This window comes from Elephas maximus, chromosome 10 (assembly GCF_024166365.1).
Source record: "Elephas maximus indicus isolate mEleMax1 chromosome 10, mEleMax1 primary haplotype, whole genome shotgun sequence".
NCBI classification, from domain to species: domain Eukaryota; kingdom Metazoa; phylum Chordata; class Mammalia; order Proboscidea; family Elephantidae; genus Elephas; species Elephas maximus.
The window spans coordinates 100,285,473-100,307,501 of NC_064828.1; positions in this window are offsets into that span (position 1 = coordinate 100,285,473).

A 22,029-nucleotide genomic window follows, 5' to 3' on the forward strand; every position below is an offset into this window, starting at 1 on the left:
CTTGAACCATAGTAAAAAGAATAGCCATTTTTGTTTGGGAGTCAGGGGAAGGATATGGTAAAGGCAAATGATCATCAACCATTTCATTTGCTTACACGGAATGCAAGAGGACTTTCCTATTTAATACATAAAGTAAAAGATTTGCCAATCTTGGAAGCGACAGAATCTGGTAAAATCTAAGGCAGCAAATAGAATCTTAAATTTATTTTTTTAACGTGTTTGCCACTGTAACTAATTTCACATTCCCGAAAAACACATAAGTTCTTTTTTTTTTCCAAAAACATAAAGGACTATGTAACATATTGCTATAAAACATTTTTTTCAGACTGTTTCCAACAATAAGAATCATCTGTGAACCTTTTAAAGTGCAGATTTAAAGCGCAGGCTCTCCATCTGGGTGAATGGGAACTATAGATATGTTTTTAAGTGTCCAGGTGATTTTTGCGATACAGATTTTTTTGCAAAACAACTTCCTAGAGATGTCCCATCAATAGTACCAAATGTTGGGTAAGTTACTTAAGTAGTATTAACCCTTAAAAAAAACTCTTAGATGGTCATAATTGACTTTTAATACATTTTTTCCCATATTTTATGAAGCTAATCTTACCCAGGGCTCTCTTGTTACAGAACTTTGTTCTGCTAAAATCAGAATGAAGAGACTTAAGTATCAAGCAACTGGGCATATCAGTCCTCCAGATCAAGGAATTAATATTAATTTTTGGTATTAATATGAATTTTCAGTATTAATAATGAAAAGAGCTAACATTTCTTAAGTTCTTTCTAAAACCCAGATTTGCATTGTTTTGGTAACCTGATTACTGGTTTCTAGTATTTTCTCAATTTTAAAGGTAAAAGAAGAAGGCAAAGCAACTAAGAAGATAAAGCAAATGAGAAGCCGTCCTGGGATTCACACCTAAAAAGTTGAGCTCTAGAACCCATGTTCTTAACCACAAACTGTCCTGTATTAAATCAGCTCTAGGGAAGCTGTAATGGCAGGCTCAGACATAATGATGGTGGTGAGAAGGGCTCAGGACAGGGAAGTGTTTCATTTTATTGTGGGTAAGTTGTGTATCAATCAGAACTGACTTGACAGCACCTAACAAAATAACAGGAGAGATAATATTTGTTGGGGCCACACAAAGATTTTATTTTCTTTTCAGGTTGATACTGACTCTGTGTTTTCTGCTATTACCCATATATGCCTATGAAAGCGATGATACAATAACAGTGAATGAATCCTGATTATACAGAAACTTAAGGAGAAAACAAAGATCTTTATGTTAGATTATCCAGCTAATTTTGGTTATATATGCTTATATAATTTCTATCACGGATAGTTAATAATAGAGGGGAAGGGTATATGTGTATGTGTGTGTGTATATTTATATATATTTTATATATATATATATGAAACCCTGGTGGCATAGTGGTTAAGTGCTATAAGTGCTACGGCTGCTAACCAAAGGGTCGGCAGTTTGAATCTGTCAGGCGCTCCTTGGAAACTCTATGGGGCAGTTCTGCTCTGTCCTATAGGGTCACTATGAGTCAGCACTGGGTTTGGCGCTGGTTTTATATATATATATATACACACACCTTTTTGTTTTTGTAAGCAGTGGGTGATACAGCTAATCCCAACTAACTCATGGCACCCCATGCACAATGGAATGAGATGCTGCTTGATCCTGTGCCGTACCCATGATCAATTGTGGATTGGACCATTGTGATCCATAGGGTTTTCATTGGTTGATTTTCACAGGTAGATTGCCAGGTCTTTCTTTCTAGTCCATCTTAGTCTGGAAGCTCTGCTGAAACCATCGTAGCAACAAGCAAGCCTCCACTAACAAGCAGGTGGTGGGTGGTGGGTGCACTTTAGGTGGTGGTGTTGTCTTCTGTGGGGTCAATTCTGACTCGTAGCAATCTTATAGGATAGAGTAGAACTACCACATAGGGTTTTCTGGGCTGTAATCTTTACAGGAGCAGTTTGCCAGGCTTTTTCTCCCTGGAGTGGCTGGTGGTTCACACTGCTGATCTTTCAGTTAGCAGCCAGGTACTTAATTGCTGTGCCACCAGGGCTTCTTATGCATGAGGTGTTTTGGCTGGTAATCGAACCAAGGTCAAACCACCACCGCCCCCACATAGTTGATGAGTATTTCCAAGTGTGATACAGTAATTAAAAATCTCTCCTATCATTTATGTTGGGTTAAGCTATTTAGCTCATATGCTCCTACTTGTTGCTGAAAAGCAGCTGAGTGGATGAAATTTTTGAGCTTCTCCATCTGAGTGTACGAGGTGCAGTGGTCTTCTCTCTGAGATACTACAAATACCAAGATGAAATGATAGCACACACATATTCATGCATCAGTCAGAGGCTTCACTAAAAATGTAGTCAATCTACTCAGTTTTCATTAGAGACATTCTACTATTTTACCAGTTCTTTTTATGTCTAAAAATGTATGAAACAAATTTTAAGCAAAGGACACAAATGCTCTTTACGTAAAATTGAAATTGTTCTTTGTAACTTGGTTGATTAGCTCTCCTGCATGAAATAAGTGGTTGCCTGTAAACTTAAAAGACTTCATCTGTTGTAGAGGGAGGGGTGCATTGAATAGATTATGTGATTCGTTACAAAACACCCCAAGCTGCCTCCACCACAGTCAGAAACCTTCTATTTTGATTTTATATGAATATTCTAAAAGACCAGTACTTAATTTTTGTTAAATAGTCCAATTATTCTTGAATAACAGCTGTTCAAAGCTCTGAAGTAAGTAAATTACACTTTTGGTGAAATCTTTTGGTTAAAGTTCAAGATCTTACAGTCAGCATGAAATATATACGGTTCTGTTCGTTGCTATACCATTCATCTGCTCCAGTCTGCTTCAAGCAATGTTGAAAGTGTGGTTAAGGCCCAAATTGGCTTTATGTCTTTTTCCTTTCAGCATCCATGTAAAACGAGCCTTTTATTTAGTGGCTATCTTCTTGTACTCTGTGTTTTAGCTCAAGAAAAAATAGAGGGCTTATCTATCATTACAGGTTTGGGGTATTGAGGGTAGATGAAAGGCTGACTGGCTCCGATTTTACCACATACATCATTAAAATATTTGCCAGCTACAGTCTTTTCCACCAATTCCCTACTACTGGTTCACATACTGATCTTTTAGAGCCATTCTTGGCTGGGACTGCCAAAGCCTTCACAGACATGTGCAATGTATACCAAGGATTACATCACTCACCACTGAAGGGCAGTCACCTCCCTGGTGAGATACAGGAACTGTGCTTTCAATGGGGCACAACAGGGATATGGAATAGGTATGGTTTTCAGCTGGGGTAAGGAAAACACTAAAGTTTAGAATAAATTTAGGTAGCAGAATTGTTAGGATTCTTGGACAGAGAGAGTTGTGTATACTGTTTTTTTGTTGTTGTTTGAATGTTAAAATTGACTTTTTTTTTTTCTTTCCAGAATAGTTTCTAATCAGTTTAAGAACAAAGGAAAGAGTCCAACTTTCACACAAAAATAGTTGCTGGAAATGAAGAGCCAGTGAGAGAAGAAGAAAGGAGGCTAGGGAATTTTATCTCATACATTAGTTTACTTCAGTAACCATTTGCTGATAACCTTTGTGCAATAAAATAAACTTTTTTGGCACCACAAGGGAGGCAAAGATAAGTATTTGGATAATCCATAGGAAAGTTAAAAATGAGTTCAGGTAATGGAGAGCCTACACAATGTTAGTTTATTAATTGTGAATAATTAAATTTTTGAGCTATTTTGTTAGTAATTAGTGAATCCCCTTAGCTAGTAAGGTAGTTGATAATTGGGACATGCTCTTTTTAAAAAGAACTGTAATGCTTTAGTAGCAGTAGCCATGTTGTTGTGTTGTTGTTCGGTGCCCTTGAGTCAGTTCCGACTCATAACGACCCTATGCAAAACAGAATGAAACACTGCCCGGTCCTGAGCCATCCTTAAAATGATTTTTATGCTCGAGCTCATTGTTGTAGCCACTGTGTCAATACAGCTCGTTAAGGGTCTTCCTCTTTTCTGCTGACCCTGTACTCTGCCAAGCATGATGTCCTTCTCCAGGGACTGATCCCTCCTGACAACATGTCCAAAGCATGTAAGACGCAGTCTTGCCATCCTTGCTTCTAAGGAGCATTCTAGTTGTACTTCTTCTAAGACAGATTTGTTCATTCTTTTGGCAGTCCATAGTATATCCAATATTCTTCACCAACACCACAATTCAAAGGCATCAATTCTTCTTTGGTCTTCCTTATTCATTGTCCAGCTTTCACATGTGTATGATGCGATTGAAAATACCATGGCTTGGGTCAGGTGGGCCTTAGTCTTCAAGGTGACATCTTTGCTCTTCAACACTTTAAAGAGGTCCTTTGCAGCAGATTTACCCAATGCAATACATCTTTTGATTTCTTGACTGCTGCTTCCATGGCTGTTGATTGTGGATCCAAGTAAAATGAAATCCTTGACAACTTCAATCTTTTCTCCGTTTATCATGACGTTTGTTTATTGGTCCAGTTGTGAGGATTTTTGTTTTCTTTATGTACTGAGGTGAAATCCATAATGAAGTCTGTGGCCTTTGATCTTCATTAGTAAGTGCTTCAAGTCCTCTTCACTTTCGGCAAGCAAGGTTGTGTCATTTGCATAACACAGGTTGTTAATGAGTCTTCCTCCAATCCTGATGCTCCATTCTTCTTCATATAGTCAAGCGTCTTGTATTATTTGCTCAGCATACAGATTGAATAGGTATGGTGAAAGAATACAACCCTGACGCACACCTTTCCTGACTTTAAACCAATCAGTATCCCCTTGTTCTGTCCGAACAACTGCCTCTTGATCTATGTAAAGGTTCCTCATGAGCACAATTAAGTGTTCTGGAATTCCCATTCTTCGCAATGTTATCCATAATTCATTATGACCCACACAGTCAAATGCCTTTACATAGTCAATAAAATACAGGTAAACATCCTTCTGGTATTCTCTGCTTTCAGCCAGGATCCATCTGACATCAGCAATGATATCCCCGGTTCTACATCCTCTTCTGAAACCAGCCTGAATTTCTGGCAGTTCCCTGTCGATATACTGCTGCAGCCATTTTTGAATGATCTTCAGCAAAATTTTGCTTGTGATATTAATGATATTGTTCTATAATTTCTACATTCGGTTGGATCACCTGTCTTGGGAATAGGCATAAATATGGATCTCTTTCAGTCAGTTAGCCAAGAAACTGTCTTCCATATTTCTTGGCATAGATGAGTGAGCACCTCCAGCACTGCATCTGTTTGTTGAAACATCTCAGTTGATATTCCATCAATTCCTGCAACCTTGTTTTCCACCAACGCCTTCAGAGCAGCTTGGACTTCTTCCTTCAGTACCATCAGTTCCTGATCATACGCCACCTCTTGAAATGTTTTAACATTGACTAATTCTTTTTGGTATAATGACTCTGTGTGTTCCTTCCATTTTCTTTTGATGTTTCCTGCATCATTTAATATTTTCCCCATGGAATCCTTCACTATTGCAACTTGAGGCATGGATTTTTTCTTCAATTCTTTCAGCTTGAGAAGCTCTGAGCCTGTTCTTCCCTTTTGGTTTTCCATCTCCAGCTCTTTGCACATGTCATTATAATACTTTGTCTTCTTGAGAGGCCCTTCAAAATCTTCTGTTCAGTTCTTTTACTTCATCAATTCTTCCTTTTGCTTTAGCTGCTTGACGTTCGAGGGCAAGTTTCAAAGTCTCCTCTGACATTCATCTTGGTCTTCTATTTCTTTCCTGTCTTTTCAATGACCTCTTGCTTTCCTCATGGATGATGTCCTTGATGTCAGTCCACAACTCGTCTGATCTTCGGTGACTTAGTGTTCAATGCGTCAAATCTATTCTTCAGCTGGTCTCTAAATTCAGGTGGGATGTACTCAAGGTCATATTTTACCTCTCGTGGACTTGCTCTGATTTAGAAAATCAAGCAGTAGCCATAGGATAGTTTTATTATTCCCATTGTTGTGTTGTTAACTGCTGCAGAATTGGTTCCAACCCATTGCAACACTATGTACAACAGAACAAAACAGTGCCTGGTCCCTACTACCCTCACAATCATTGCTGTGTGAGCCCATTGTTGCAGCCACTGTATCAATCCATCTCACTGAGAGTCTTCCAATTTTCAATGATCATCTACTTTACCAAGTACGATGTCTTTCTCCAGGGCTCATCCTTCCTGATAATAGGTCCATAACACCGGAGACATAGTCTAGCTATCCTCACTTCTAAGGAGCCTTCTTGCTGTACTTCTCCCAAGGCAGGCTTGTTCGTTCTTCTGGCAGTCCATGATATATTCAATATTCTTTGCCAACCAGAATTCAAAGTCATCAATTCTTCTTTGGTCTTCCTTACTCACTGTCCAGCTTTCACATACATATAAGGCAGCTGAAAATACCATAGCTTGGGTCAGGCACACCCTAGACCTGAGGATGACAACTTTGCTTTCTAAAACTTTAAAGAGGTCTTTTGCAGCAGATTTGCCATATGCAATATGTCGTTTGGTTTCTTGACTGCTGATTCCAGAGGCATTGATTGTGGATCTAAATAAGATGAAATGTTTTGCAAGTTCAATATTTTCTGCATTTATCATGACGTTTTTATTGGTCCGGTCCTGAGGATTTTTGTTTTCTTTAACTTGAGGTGTAATCCATACTGAAGGCTGTAGACTTTGATCTTCATCAGTAAGTGCTTCAAGTCCTCTTGGCTTTCAGCAGGCAATGTTGTGTCATCTGCATATTGCAGGTTGTTAATGAGTCTTCCTCTAATCCTGATGCCACATTCTTCTTCATATAGTCCAGCTTTGAGAATTATTTTCTCAGCATACAGTTTGAATAAGTATGGTAAAGGAATGCAACCCTGACACACACCTTTCTTGATTTTAAACCGTGCAGTACCCCCCTTTCTTTTGAAATGACTGCCTCTTGGTCTATGAACAGGTTCCCCATGAGCACAATTGTTTTAGAATTCCCATTCTTCCCAATATTATCCATAATTTGTTATGATCCACAGAGACAAATGATTTGTATAGCCAGTAAAACATAGGTAAACATCTTTCTGGTATTCTCTGCTTAAAGCCAAGATCTATCTGACATCAGCAATGATATCCCTTGTTCCTTGTCCTCTTATGAATCTGGCTTGAATCTCTGGCAGTTCCCTGTGGATGCTACAACTGCTTTTGAATGATCTTCAGTAAAACTTTACTTGATGTGATATTAACGATATTGTTTAATAATTTCTCCAATCTGTCAGATCAACTTTCTTTGGAATGGGCACAAACATGGATGTCTTTCAGTTGTTTGGCCAGGTAGCTGTCTTCCAAATTTCTTGGCACAGACTAGTAAGCACTTCTGGCATTGCATCCATTTGTTGAAATGTCTTGAATTGGCATTCCATCAGTTCCTGGAGTCTTGTTTTTCACTAATGCCTTCAGTGCAGCTTGGACGTCTTCCTTCAGTACCATTGGTTGTTGGTCATATGCTACCTCCTAAAATGGTTAAACATCAACCAATTTTTTTGGTACAGTGACTCTATGTATTCCTTCCATCATCTTTTAATGCTTCCTGTGTTGCTCATTATTTTGCCCATAGAATCCTTTACTACTGCAACTCAAGGCTTGAATTTTTCTTCAGTTCATTTGTTTTGAGAAATGTCAAACATGTTGTTTCCTTTTAGTTTTTAGGCCCTTGAAAATTTCATTACAATATTTTACTTTGTCTTCTCGAGCCACCCTTTGAAATCTTCTGTTCAGCTCTTTTACTTTATCGTTTCTTTTGTTCACTTCAGCTACTCTACAATCAAGAACAAATTTAAGAGTCTCTTCTGAAATCCATTTTGGTCTTTTCTTTCTTCCCTGTCTTTTAATGACCCCTTGCTTTCTTCATGGAAACCCTGGCGTCCTAATGGTTAAGAGCTACGGCTGCTAGCCAGAGGGTCAGCAGTTCGAATCCACCAGGCTCTTCTTGGAAACTCTCTGAGGCAGTTCTATTTTGTCTTATCGGGTCGCTATGAGTCAGAATCAACTCCACAGCAGTGGGTTTGATTTTTTGGTTTTGCTTTCTTCATATATGATGTCCTTGATTTCATCTCACAAGTTGTATGGTCTTTGGACATTAGTGTTCAATGTGTCAAATCTATTCTTGAGACAATCTCTAAATTCAGGTAGGATATACTCAGTGTCTTACTTTGGCTCTCATGGACTTAATTTTTTCTTCTTCAACTTGAACTTGCTTATGAGCAATCGATGGTCTGTTTTGCAGTCAGCCCCTGACCCTGTTTTGGTTGATGATATTGAGCTTCTCCGGCATCTCTTTCCACAATTGTAGTTAATTTGATTCCTGCATATTCCCTCTGGTGAGTTCCATGTGTGTAGTTGCCGTTAATGTTGTTGAAAAAAGATATTTCCAATGAATAAGTCATTGGTCTTGGAAAATTCTATCATGTGATCTCAGACATTGTTTCTTTCATCAAGACCGTATTTTCCAAATATCAATCTTTCTTTTTGTTTCCAGCTTTTGCATTCCAATCATCAGTAATTATCAATGCATCTTGATTGCTTGTTTGATCAATTTCAGACTGCAGAAGTTGGTAAAAATCTTCAATTTCCTCATCTTTGGCATTAGTGGTTGGTGTGTAAATTTGAATAATAATCTTATTAAGCGATTATCCTTATAGACATATGAATATTATCCTATCACTGACATGGTTGTACTTCAGAGTAGATTTTGAAATATTCTTTTTGACAATGAATACAATGACTCTATTGCTCTTCAATTTGTCGCTCCTGGCATAGCATACCATATTCTTGTCTTATTCAAGATGGCCAAATCCAGTGATTTTTCAGTTCGCTAATTCCTAAGATATTGATCTTTATGCATTTCATTTTTTATGACTTTTTCTAGATTCATATTCCATAAATTCCATGTTCTGATTATTAATGGCTGTTTGCAGCTGTTTCTTCTCATTTTGAGTCATTCCACATCAGCAAATTTATGTCCCGAAAGCTTTACTCCATCCTTGTCATTAAGGTCAACTCTACTACTTTGAGGAGGCAGCTCTCCCCCAGTCATATTTTGAGTGCCTTCTAACCTGAGGGGATCATCTTCCAGCATTATACCAGATAATTTTCCACTGGTATCCCTAAGGTTTTTACTGGCCAAGTTTTTAGAAGTAGATTTCCAGGTCCTTCTTCCTAGTCTGTTTTAGTCTGGAAGGTCCACTGAAACCTATCCTCCATGAGTGACCTTGCTGCTCTTTCAAATACCAGTGGCATAACTTCCAGCATCACAACACATGCAAACCACCACAGTGCGAATCACTGACCGACGAGTGGTGGATTATTCCCATAATAAACTCCTCCCCCCGCCAAAAAAACAAAAAACAGCTGCTGTAGAGTCTGCTGCAACTCCCGAAGGCCCCGTGGGTTGCAGAGAATTGTACTCAGCAGAGTTTTCAAGGCTGTGACCTTTCGGGGGCAGATGACCAGGCTTTTCTTCTAAGGTTCCTCTGTGTGAGTTTGAACCACGAACCTTTAGGTTTGCACCACACAAGGACTCTAAATACCTGTTAAATGCCAGCTATTCTTCTAATTATTATTTATCAGGCACTTGTATCTTGGAGATTTTGATCATGCTTTTTCTTCTACTTGGTTACCATTCTGCATCACTTCACATGAAAAATTCCTCCAGGATTCAATCCAATGCTACCTCCTCTGTGAAGCCTGCCTAGATGCTCAAGCCCATTTATTTACATCTATTGCACAATATTATAAAGTACAAAATTATAGCTGAACTATAATTTACGTATCTGAGTATAGTCTTCAGGAAGAGGCTGCAAATGCCTCAAAAACCTGAAGGTCGGAGACTCTTAATCTTAATATATCTGTTATCAGAGTCAAACCCTGGCTACAGTTGATTCTCAATAATTATGCACTAAATTCCAATACGTTGCATGTGTCTGCAAAGGCTTTGGCAATCCCAGCCTTGAATGGCTCTAACATACCAAGTCAGTATGTGAACCACTAGTAGGGAAAGGACACTATTAAAAAAAAACAAAAAAACACGAATGTTATTTCTAACCTTTAAGCAGGCACAATTCCTTTCCTTCAACCTGCTGGGCATAAATTTGTCAGTGCTATTTTTTGTTGTGTAATGAAAAGTAGTTTTGCATTTGAGATTTAAGAGTGCTTTTTAGCCTCTTTGAATCTCACTTTTCTAATTTGTAAATGTTGGAAAAGGAATATTTGTTTGTACGATTGTTGTGAAAATTAGAGGTAATAAACCTAACAGCCATTGGCACTAGGTGGTCTCCTGCTAAAGTAGATGTTCTCATGGTCTTTATCAGGATTCATTCTCATCTCCATTCTCTGTTTACTTTCTATGACCTTCAACCAAGATATGATGGTTAATTTATGAGATAACGTTTTAATTTCCCCAGAATATTCTGAGATGACCAATTGATTAGAGAGAGGATATCAAATTACATTTTCTCTGTAGTCATTTTTTCCAATTTGTAAAGTAGTTGATACAATTATAAGTATGTATTCTGTAATATAAGGAGCCCTGGTGGTGCAGTGGTTAAGTGATCTGCTGCTAACTGAAAGGTCAGCAGTTCTACATCCCAGCTGCTCCATGGGAGAAAGACGAGGCAGCCTGCTTCCATAAAGATTCCAGCCTTGGAAACCGCATAGGACGGTTCTACTCTTTCCTACAGGGTCACTAAGTGTCAAAATCTCCTCGATGGCAGTGGGCTCTTATTCTACAACATAGGCAGTAAATGGCAATGCTCTGGAATATGTACCTAGGCAATGAAATTTTGTATGCTTAAGAGTAATTTCTCCAATGTTTTTACATTTTACAGTTGGAGATATATTTGGACATTTAAAAAATCTTCAATTTTTACGTCATGACTTAAAGCACTATCTCAATCATGTTCCCCAAATTTCCCCTGGAAAAATGAAGCATTGACCATGGGGTGCAGTGGACAAAGAGGATGAGTGACGATTCTTCATAACAGAATCTTGCAAAGCTTACAAGCAGGACAGTATGTCTTACAAGTGCAAAAAGGCATTTTATTTAAATGGCATTTTTCTGAGAGGTACAATTTCCTTCCACTCTTCAGTGTTTGAGGAGTGTGGATTTCTCAATGGTTACCATCATAAAAATTCAGAAAATAAATCTGAAATTATTTATTTTAATATTATCAGTTTCTCCACACTCTGAATATTCTTTTTCTTATTTACCATCATATTTTACTTTTTTAAAAAAGCTCTATTTTTTATTAATCAATGCGTGTATCTTGAATTCACACAACATCATTGATTTCTAACATTAATGAAGCAGTTCCAGCTGCAGGCCTTTCATATGCATCATTCCTTGTTCTTTGTTCCTTTCCCATAAACTATCAGATTTCATAATTACTAAAAATTCCTTATCCTTCTCTATTTTCCTTGTCGAATTCTCTGGGGAAAATGATTCTATTCAACTTTTATTCATTCATAGACCACCAGTGCTCATTTAACTTTCACCTTGGGGCCTGAGTCTATTTTTAGTCTAAAAATAAAATAAAATGAAAAAAGCTATCCTGGCTGTTGGGTAAGGCTAGATCAAGACGGAAGGGAATCCAAATATGTGACATCGTGGTTCAGGAAATAGTCAATTGCCCTGTTCGTCATTGCTGTCTTTACTATTCTGTGTCTCAGAGGCCCAACAATTAATTTTGAAGAGATGTTGAAATTTCACATAATTGTGGTTTCATTGTCCATCAGTCTTTCATTTCTTTCTGTCCAGAGACCAGTGAACAATTACCTTTTCATCGTCCTCTGCAGTGACCCAGGCCCAAATGAGTGATCACATTTTAGAGAGTTGGTCCCTGCATTTCTGGAGCAACTAAATACTCCATTTAAATGGCAAACTCTCACCTCATTTTTTGTCTTCATTTTGCTGTTGTGGGAGCCCTCCAAATATATCTTACGAATAGTTTAGCATCCTCAGGAGTAGGCCATATTTCTGTAATGCTTCATGTGTCATCGTCTCATTTGTCACACACATGGCTCTAATTTTAGTACTTTATTTCTAGTTGGCCCAACAATTTCGTTTATTTTTCCCTGATTGTATCAATTTATTTTAAGTCTCCTATTTCTGTGTTTGGATTTCTACCCCTGTCATTCCCAAACCCTTTGGGTTTGTAATTTTGTTTTTCTATCAAAATATTTGATCTGATTCCTCCCTATTCTTTTTATCCTCATATGGGTTTCATCTTAATATTTCTTTTTTTTCCCTACAAAGTCTTCTCAATGCTCCATAAACATCAACTGGCTCTTTTTGAAGCAGCCATTTTGAAGCAGCCTTTCCAGTTTTCACATCACGGTAACTGCTTATAAAAATTCACAGTCCTTGTAATGCAGGTTTGGACTCAGGAAAAGGGCTGTGGTCAGTTTAGTCAGAGTTAGTCTCCAGAAAAGGTCATCCTAATATTCTGTCCTACAATTCCTTCCCTACGTGGACATCGGTCTCAGGAGTCTCACAAAACAGAAACAGAACAATCATGAGAGAGGGAGAACATAAAGGAACCAAGAATAGCTTGATCTCTCTAAGAATCATAAAACTCTGCCTTTCAAAATTCTGATCCAGGGCTGTCTTTGACCCAGAGTATATTAAGAAATGATACCATCTATTCTGGCTTCAAATATAACTATTTAAATTGTGGATAAAATGGGAATGGTGATATTTTGTTCACTGGAGAAAAAAATAATAGCCTTTTATTAGCTGATGATGGTGGTGGTAGTGATGAAGTAATAGTAATAAGTATTGAGTTCTCTTTACATGTCGGCTTTAGGATAAACATAAGGACAATAAAGGATCAAATTGGGATCTATCCCAACTATCACTGATGCTCCTCATCTAGAACTTTCATGGACATAAAATATATTCCTATAAGATAGTATTTTCAAAGCATTGTGATATCCTTATTTTTTATGTCAAATATACCTAGCAAAAATCTTTGTTGTAAGGTGCACCATAAACTCATTTTCAAATAATTTGTTCTATTTTGGAACACACATGGTTATATCTTTATGCAATTCAGATTAGAAAAAAAAGCAATGCGTAATCTCTCTTTCACACACACACACAAACATACAGGTAAAACTAGTTACTCAGTTTTAAGCAATAAAAAAAAAAATTCGATGGTTAGTATTCATTCATTTAGCCTCAAGTACAAAAAAAACCCAACGTACATTTGATTCCTACTACATATTAGGCTCTATGCCATGTATTGGAGACACCCAAAATAATAATGTATCTAGTCCTTGCTAAGATGAGTTTTCAGTCCAACTTGGAAGGTATCCTGAAACATTACAAATAACTGCCTGTGTGTGTAAGTGCTATGGTACTTAGAAGTGTCAAAGTGTCCTGAGAGCAGAGAGAAGAGGATAGTCCACTCTGGTGAATTCAGGTACAGAGTAAACAAGAATGTGTAGTTCTGCAAAGAACTTGAGCATCTAGTCAAATCGACCTGGATTTTAGTATAATCTTTTCAATGCATTATATGTGTAATCTTGATAAAAATCTCAATCTCTACCTTAATTTTCTTATCTGAAAAATACAATAATTACAACTACCTCCAAGTAGTTAGCTGTTTTGAAGATTAAGTGTTAACGCTGCACAGAAATTTTCTAAGACAGTTTTGATGCATAGGAAGCTCTCTCTCTGTGTTTCTCTCTCTGGTTATGGGACAACAGTTTCCTCGTGGCTGGAACATGAGGGATCAAATCTGGTATTGCCCAGACCCAATGGTGACAGTTTGGACAGGACTAGATTACCTATGTCTCACTTGTCATATTTGAAGTTGAGATTTGAGAACTGAAATCACCTATAACCACAAGCTCATTTTCTACATAAGCATGACTTTACTATTTTTGGAAATTCTTGCCGAGGGAAAAAGAGTTGCAAATGACTTTACCTTTTGCTTAGGAATTTCCTAAAAATGCATTTATCTGAATATACTATTCCACTTACATACCTCGAGGTTAAAGACCCCCTTTCAGAACAATAGATCACTCAACTAGATTCATCCTACAACTGTTTATTCTTCTAAGAATCACTTCGCAATATGCATTTCCTGTATCCACTGGGTCTTAAGTATTACATGATGAACTTTGCTTGATCCCAATCAGAAATTTGCATTGCATTGTCTACCTTAAATCAGAAAGGCCCCTTCCCCAAACCTTGTAAGTATTATCTTTAAAATCCTTCTCTCTTTTTTTTTAAGATTAAAAAAAAAAAGTATTTAGATGAAGGCTTACAGAACAAACTAGTTTCTCATTAAACAGTTAGTACACATATTATTTTATGACGTTGGTTAACAACCACACAACATGTCAACACTCTCGCTGTCCCCTCCTGTCTTCTAGTCCTTGACCCTGGGCTGGTGTGCCACTTTAGCCTAGTTTTCTTTTATGGACCTCTCTAATCTTTGGGTGAAGAGTGAACCTCAGGAGTGACTTCAGTACTGAGCTAAAAGGGTGTCCAGGGGTCATACTCTCAGGGTGTCTTGTGTCTCTGTCAGTCCAGTAAGTCTGGTCTTTTTTCGTGAGTTAGGATTTTGCACAACATTTTTCTCCAGCTCTCTCTGGGACCCTCTATTAGGATCCCTGTCAGAGCAGTCAATGTTGGTAGCTGGGCACCATCTAGTAGTACTGGACACGGTCTGATGGAGGCCATAGTAGTTGTGGTTCATTAGTCCTTTGGCCCAATCTTTCTCTTGTATCTTTAGTTTTCTTCATTCTTACCTGCTCCCAAAGAGGTGAGACCAGTGGAATATATTTGATGGCTCACGGGCTTTTAAGACCGCAGATGCTACTTACTCACCAAAGTAGAATGTAGAACATTTTCCTTATAAAATATGTTATGCCAGTTGAGCTAGGTGTTCCCCAAGACCATGGTCCCCACAGCCCTTGGCCCAGCAATTTGGTCCCTTAGGGAGTTTGGAATTGTCTATGGAGCTCCCATGACATTGCCTTGTACAAGTTGTGCTGGCTTCCCAAATATTTACCCTTCACCAAAGTTACAACTTCTCTGTTGTCTATTTAGTGATTTTCCATTCCCACCACTCCCCTCCCTTGTAACCATCAAAGATTGTTTCTTTTTGTGTGTAAACCCTTCATTGAATTTTTATAGTAGTGGTCTGATACAAAATTTGTCCTTTTGTGACTGACTTATTTCACTCAGCATGATGCCCTCCAGATTCACCCATGTTGTGAGGAGTGTCACAGATGCATCACTGTTCTTTATCGTTGCCTAGTACTCCATTGTGTGTATGTACCATAGTTTGTTTATCCATGGGCATCTAGGTTGTTTCCATTTTTTGCTGTTGTGAACAATGCTGCAGTGAACATGCGTGTGCATATGTTTATTTGTGTGACGACTCTAATTTCTCTAGGATACATTCCTAGAAGTGGGATTGCTGGATCATATGGTATTTCTATTTCTAGCTTTCTAAGGAAGCACTGTATGATTTTCCAGAATGGTTGTATCACTTTGCATTCCCACCAGCAGTGCATAAGATTTCCAACCTCCCCATAGCCTCTCCAACTTTTGTTATTTTCTGTTTTTTTATTCATGCCACTAATGCCAGGGTGAGATGGTATCTCGTGGTTTTGATCTGCATTTCTCTAATGGTTGGTGATCTCAAGCATTTCCTCATGTGTCTGTTAGCCATTTGAATGTCTTCTTTGATGAAGCATCTGTTCATTTCCTTTGCCCATTTTTTAATTGGGTTATTTGCCTTTCTGTTGTAGAGGTGTTGGATTTTCCTGTAGATTTTAGAGATTAGAATTTTGTTGGATTTATAATAGCCAAAAACTTTTTCCCAGTCTATAAGTTCTCTTTTTACTCTTCTAGTGAAGTCTTTGGATGAGCATAAGTGTTTAATTTTTACAAGATCTCAGTTACCTAGCTTATCTTCTGGAGTTTATATGTTGTTAGTCATGGTTTGTACACTGTTAATGCTGTGTATTAGGGCCTGTAGCATTGATCCTATTTTTTCTTCTATTATATTTATAGATTTTGACTTTATATTTAGGTCTTTGATCCATTTCAAATTCATTTTTGTGTACGGTGTGAGGTATTGCTGTTTCATTTCTTTTCAGATAGGCATTAAAAAGACTGTTTTTCCCATTTGATGGACTTTGGGCCCTTGTTGAAGATCAGGTCACCATAGGTGGATGGATTTACATCTGGGTTCTGTTCCATTGGTCAATGTATCTGTCATTATACCAGTACCAGGCTGTTTTGACTACTGTAGCTATAGTAGGTTCTGAGGTTGGGTAGTATGAGTCCTACTTTATTCTTCTTCAGTAGTGCTTTACTCATCCAGGGCTTCTTTCCTTTCCATTTAAAGTTAATGATTAGTTTTTACATCTCTTTAAAGAATGTTGTTGGTATTTGGATTAGGATTGCATTGTATTTGTAAATTGCTTTGGGTAGAATTGCCATTTTCACAATGTTGAGTCTACCTATCCATGAGCATGGTATGTTTTTCCATTTATGTAGATCTCTTTTGGTTTCTTGCAGTTTTGTAGTTTTCTTTGTATAGGTCATTTACATCCCCGGTTAGATTTATTTCTAAGTATTTTATTTTTTTAGAGACTTATAAGTGGTACTGTTTCCTTGATTTCCTTTTATCATTCTTTTTATTGGCGTATAAGAATCCAACTGATTTTTGTGTGTTTATCTTGTATCCTGCTACTCTCCTGAATCTTTCTATTAGTTCTCGTAAATTTTCTTGTGGAGTCTTTTGGGTTTTCTATGTATAGTATCATATCATCCACAAATAGGGACAGTTTTACTTCTTCCTTACCAATTGGGATGCCTTTCATTTCTTTTTCTTGCTTTATTGCTCTAGCTACGAATCCAGCACAGTGTTAAATAAGAGTGGTGATAAAGTGCATCCTTGTCTAGTTCCTGCTCTCAAGGGAAATGTTTTCAGCCTCTCTTCATTAAGAATGATGTTGGCTGTTGGTTTTGCCCTTTATTATGTTGAGGAATTTCCCATCTATACCTATTTTATTGAGAGTTTTTATCAGGAATGAGTGTTGGAGTTTGTTGAATGCCTTTTCTGTATCAATTGAGATGATCATTTGATACTTTTATTTGTGTAGTGGATTACACTGATTGATTTTCTAATGTTGAACAATCCTTGCATACCTGGTATAAATCCTACTTGATCATGGTGTATTATTTTTTGATATGATGCTGAATTCTGTTGGCTAGAATTTTGTTAAGAATTTTTGAATCTATATTCATGAAAGATATTTGTCTGTAATTTTCTTCTTTTTGTGGTGTCTTTGCCTGGTTTTGGTGTCAGGGTTATGCTGGCTTCAGAAGTATCACTTCCTTTTTTATGTTCTGAAATGGTTTGAGCAGTGTTGGTATAAGTTTTTCTCTGAATATTTGGTAGAATTCTCCAGGGAAGCCATATGAGCTACGGCTTTTTGGTTGTTTTTGGACTTTTTTTTTTTATTATTACCTTTTCAAGCTTTCTCTTGTTATAAGTCTGTTCAGATTTTCAACATTGTTTTCTGTTAGTTTGGGTAGGTAGTGTCTATCTAGAAATTTGTCCTTTTCCTCTAGGTTTTCAAATTTGTTGGAGTATAGTTTTTCAAAATACTATGCTATGATCTTTTACATTTCAGTTGAGTCTGTTGTAATGCTCCCCATTTCATTTCTTATTTGGGTTATTTGTGTCCTCTCCTGTTGTTCTTTTGTCAATTTGTCCAGTGGCTTGTCAATTTTATTGATATTTTCAAAGAATCAACTTTTGGTTTTGTTGATTCTTTCAAGTGTTTTTCTAGTCTCTATTTCATTTGTTTCTGCTCTAATTTTATTATTTCATTTATCCTGGTGCCTGTGGGCTTTTTTATGCTGTTCTCTTTCTATTAGTTTGAGTTGTATAGCTAATATTTCAAGTTTGTCCCTTTCATTCTTTTTTGATGTGTGCATTTATTGCTATAAATTGACTTCTGAGCACTGCCTTGGCTATGTCTTAAAGGTTTGGGTATATTGTGTTTTTGTTCTCATTTGATTCTAGGAATTTTTTGATTCCATCTCTGGCTTCTTCTACTAACCAATAGTTTTTAAGCAGGGTGTTATTCAGTTTCCATGTAATTGATTTTTTTTTTTCCCTTGCACTTCCTGTGGTTAATTTCTACTTTGATGGTGTTAGGGTCAGAGAAGATACTTTTTATTATCTCAATCCTTTGGATTTTGTTGACGGTTGCTCTGTAGCCTAAGATGTGGTGTATTCTAGAGAATATTCCATGTGTGTTCAAAAGTGTGTACTTTGCAGCTGTCGGGTGAAGTGTTCTATATATGTCTATGAGGTCAAGTTGGCTGATTGCATCCTTGGTGAGTTTCTTTCTAGATGTTCTGTCCTTTACAAAGAGTGGTGTGTTGAAGACTCCTACTATTATTGTGGAACTGTCAATTACTGTTTTCAGTACTGTTAGAGTTAGTTTTGTATATTTTGAAGCCCTATCATTGGGTGTTTAGATATTTATTATGGTTATATCTTCATGGTGAATAGTCTCTTTAATCATTATATAGTGTCCTCCTTTCTTTTATGGTGGATTTTGTTTTAAAGTACACTTTGTATGAGATTAGTATTGCCACTCCTGTACTTTTTTGATATCTATTTACTATATATATATATTTTTTTCATCCTTTGATTTTTAACAAATTTATGTCTTTGTTTATAATGTAAATCACTTGTAGACAGCATATTGATGGATCCTGTTTTTTTTTTGTTGTTGTTGTTGTTTTTTAATCCATTCTGTCACTCTCCATCTCTTTAAAGGTACATTTAGGCCATTTACATTCAGTGTAATTATTGATAGGTGTGCTTCTTTTACATGGTGCAGAACTTTTCTTTGTTCCACTTAACTGTCCTGTGCTGAATTCCTTTTGTTTGTGGATTTTTTTTTTTTTATCTATTTTGTTTTCGTAGATTTTCTTTTTATTGAGACTTTATGTTTTTTTTTTCATTAATTTGATAATTAGGCTTCTTAACTTTCTTTGTGGTTACCTTGAAATTTACCCTAGGTTTGAACCAGTCTGTTGTTAATTGGTATCACCTTGCCTTCCACTGCATTAGAAAGTTCTATGTCTTCACCATTTATTCCCTCTTTTATTGTTCTGGTATTGTTGTCATTTACAGATTAACCTCTCTGACTTCCTGTTGTAAATCTTTTGGCTTTGAATAGCTATTAGAATACATTTCCTAGGTTGGTATCTGGCTGATGTGATCTTGCATCCTAGTTTCAGGCTATGGTTTGATGTTTGTTCTTGAACTGAAGAATTCCCTTTAATAATTCTTGTAAATTTGGTTTCATTTATACATATCCCCTTAATTTCTGTTTATCTGGAAATGTCTTAATTTCACCATCATATTTGAGCAAGAGTTTTGCAGTATGTATTATTCATGGTTGGCAATTTTTTTTTCTTTCAAAGTTTTATATATGTTGTTTGATTGCCTTCTCGCCTGCATGGTTTCTTCCAAGCAATCAGAGTTTAGTCTTATCATTTCCCCTCTGTATGTGACTTTTCGTTTTTCTTGAGCTGCTCTCAGGATTCTTTCCTTGTCTTTGGTTTTACTGAGAGTGATCATGATATGTCTTGGTGATTTTATTTTTGGGTCTATTCTATATGAGGTTTGTTGGGTTTCTTGGATAGTCAGCTTTTCATCTTTCAAGATATTACAGAAGTTTTGTCAGCAATCTTTCAATGATCCTATCTGTGTTTTTTGTTTTCTTCCCCCATTTTGGAACTCCAATGACTTGAAAATTTTTGCTTTTGATTGTGTCCCACATCACTTTCATGTTTCTTCATTTTTCTTTGTTCTTTTTTATGTTTTTTCCTCAAACAAATTTGTATTCAAGTATTTGTATTCAATTTCACTGATCCTGTCTTCCATTGTTTCAAACCTGCTCCTCAAACCTTCTGTGACACTGTCCATTTCTGAGATTTTATTGTTTATCTTCTGTATTTCTAATTATTGTTTTTGTATGATTTTTAGTTGTGAATTTATTTTGGCATTTTGTTCCTGTATTATTTTCAGAATTCCTTCATTTTTTTGTCTGCATTTTCCATGAATTTGCCTATTTTTCTTCACTTTTGTCTGCTTTTTGCTTCCCATCTTGGGTAGCTCTGAATATTAAAGACTTGAATTCCCTATCAAGTAGTTCTAGTGCCTTTTCTTCAACTGGAAAGTCATCTGTTTTTTTCTTTTTTGTACTCCTACAGGAACTGTCCTGTCCTGTTTTTTTAATATGTTTTGATATTGTCTGTTGTCTTCGAGACTTTCAGTAGTTATTGTCTTCATTTATTGATTGTAGATTTGTTTGTTTCTTCTTTTTTTTTTTTTATTTGGTTAAGTCTGAGCAGACAGACTGTGCATTCTTTTTTGTTTGCTCATCTGTGGGTGTGATACTTTTCACCTCCTTGTCCAAGGGGTATGGCTAGTTGCTCAGCTATGGTGCAGCAGGGCATGTTCAGCTGAAGGGGCAGGGCTGGAATAGGTTGTTTGTGGTACATACTGGCCCAACAGGGTGGGCAGAGTAAGTTCTTGTAGGCTATGCCTGTGCTACTCAGGGGTATGATGTCCAGTGCATAGTGCAAGTAAGCAGGAGAGAAGGGAAAGGTTGTGATGTATGAAGCTAAGATGGGTATGGGAAAGAAGAAAGAGAGGAGAGAGAGACAGGAGCCAAGAAACAAAACAAAACAAAAGAGCTGGTGGAGCTTGCTATTGAAGTGGAGAGATGGAAAACAGAGAGATGAAGAAAAAAAAAAGGAATAAAGAAAAAGTGAAAAAAAAATTAAAAAGAAAAATAAAAGAAATGTCCCCAGGGACCCCAACAGTACCCAGGAAATTGGCTTCCAAGCCTTGGGGATGGCCCATCTAGAAGGGGTGGATATGGCACACAGCACCAGGTATTTAGGAGACAGGAAAATAATGAAAAAAGAGAGAGATTAGAAAATGAGAAACGGAGAAAAACAAAGAAGGAAAAGATGAAAAATAACTAAATAAATAAGAGAGAAAGGAAGTAAGAACTGCCCCCAGGGATCCCACTGATACAGCTACAGGGATCAGAGAAATGGCTTCCAAGCTGCAAAGTACAGGCTGGCTAGAAGGGGCAGAGATGGCACACAGTACCAGGTATTCAGGAAAAAGAAAAAGAAGATAAGTAGTTAGAGACAAAAAACTGAGAAATGAAGAAGGAAGAAAAGGAAAAATAAGTAAAAAGAAAGAGAAAGAAAGAAAGCAAAGCCCCCAGGATCCCACACACGCAGCTGTGCAGACTGGGGAAGTGGCTCCCAAGCTATACAGTATAGCCTGGCTAGGAGAGACAGGGATGGCACACTGTTCCAGGTATTCTTAAGGCAGGAAAAGCAGTTAAGTAGAGAGAGACAGGAAACTGAGAAATGAAGAAAGACAAAAAGGAAAAAAAGAAAAATTAAAAAAAAAAAAAAAGGAAAAGAGAAATGCCCCTAAGGATCCCACCAACATGGTTGCACAGACCTGGAAAGTGGCTCCCAAGCCACATAGTACAGCCCAGCCAGAAGGGCATCCCAAGCAAAGAAAAAGAAAACAAACAAAACAAAACAAAAAGTCCCTGGAAATCCCACCAGCATGGTAACACAGATAGGGGAAGCAGTTCCCCAGTTGAATAGCACTTCACAGCCTGTCAAGAAGAAGCAAGATGGCACACGGACCCAAGTGTTCCAGAGACAGAATGGGGAGGAGATGAGAGGCAGGGAAGAAACCAAAAGAACCTGAAAAAAGCAACACCAGCAATAATGAAAGGGCACTGAAAGAGCCAGCTGGTGTGGGTAGGGTAAATCCAAGCGGCACGGAACTGGCACCTCCCAGGCTGTGGTCACTCAGCCTGCTGGGAAGTGGTGGAGGCCAAGCAGGGAGAAGAAGGGTGGGGGGTG